Here is a 1612-nt window from a genome sequence, read left to right as displayed (position 1 = left end):
CGCCCGGTCCGCCCCTCGCCACGTGACGGGGCTCGTCACGCTGGGGCAGCCGAGACTTGTAGTTTTTCTCCCTCTGACTGACGGCCCATCTAGCTGCAAAAAACTACAACTCCCATAAGGCCAGTGTGTTGTCCGGCTTGTTGACGGAGCCCAGGGCGCCTGCGTGTCCCGGTAACTGGGTGGGGAGAGATGTGGCGTGGCGCCTCCTGGGAGTCGTAGTCCGCAGACCGCGAGTTGTCAGGAGGTTTTCCTCCAGAGGCGGCAGAGGAGGCTGCTGGGAAGACAGGACACGTGGAGGGAGCTGGGTCTCCCGGAGCCGGGCACCGTGTGAGCTACGGGCGCCGGGCCCTGGCGACTGGGCGGAGGCTCACGCGAGTAGCCAGCTGCCTAACTAACGCTGCCTCTCTTTGGTGCGACTGGTTTCGCTTCGTCTCTTTGGTGTCTTGAGTCTCTTGGCTTTGCACCTGGGGTATAACCAGCCCAGAAGGGAATTGTGCTGTGGGGGACCAGGGGGCGCGGCTCAAGATACCCACGCGGACTCTCGAGATCTTGTGGGGAGGTGTCAATGGCAGGTGTTGAATGGTGGTGCAGGGCAGGCAGGATGACCGACCTCGTTGTGGGGCGGCTCCCTGTTGGAGAATCTTACATTTCGAGAGTGACCATCTTCACTACTTAGCCACTCAACGTGAAGTTCGTACAGTCACCGAACCTCAGCAAAGTCAAGTCCATTCTGAGGTTGGTTTAGGGAGTGTCCCAATTTAGAGTACCATAATTAAGATTGCAAAAAGAATCAAAGAGGGAAACCTGTGCAGCTGTTCTCTGTCCAGTTAAAATCATACTTGTATATACCGTGACATGAGGTGTAAACACAACATCCATTCCAGCAATATTGATTGAACACCTAAATATGGCGCGAGGATGCCCTGATATATTAAACCAGAATGGTCCCTGTCTTTCTGCGGCTTACAGCTGTGCAAGCAAACCTGGGTGTCCTACCGTCACTTTTTGAGAGTGCACCAAGTCCCACCTGGAAGGAAAAACAACAATAACAAAGACACTTTTCACCTTGAGATAAACAACCAAATTATTTTTACATCTGGTCCCCAAAGTGAAGGAAATCTTGAGCTTTTCTCATGAGTTACTGATTTCCGGAATGAAACCCATTTTATCCTTGACTTTTGAATACCAAAATTTGTTGACACATACCCCCATGAACAAACCATCCATGCTGAAGAGGCACATTTGTAAGTATAGCAATCCTTCCCTTACGTTCCCCCCCACCCCCATTTCTTATTCAGTGATCCAGTCCTACTGAAGTCTGTGCATGTTTGCAAGTGAACTTACCTTTTCCAAATCCTTTTGTGTACTGGGGTTCCTTTCACACTAAGTTGGGTAGACAGGCATAAGCAGACCATTATAAGAGCTGTGGGCAGTAGCTCTGGGGTGAGTTAATTCACTGGATACTAGAAATTAAGCTAAATGATGATTACAACAAACAGTGGTTGTGTGTCTGCTATGTGCAAAGCACTACAGGGCACCCCTGGCTACAAGTTAAAATCACCCTGGGGCTTTAAAAATTTCCCATCCCTGGCTCGGCGCCTATAGCTCAACC

This window comes from Otolemur garnettii, unplaced genomic scaffold, assembly GCF_000181295.1.
Source record: "Otolemur garnettii isolate 467f Iridium unplaced genomic scaffold, OtoGar3 scaffold00115, whole genome shotgun sequence".
In the NCBI taxonomy this organism is placed as follows: Eukaryota; Metazoa; Chordata; class Mammalia; order Primates; family Galagidae; genus Otolemur; species Otolemur garnettii.
Note: the sequence above shows the minus strand (reverse complement) of the source record.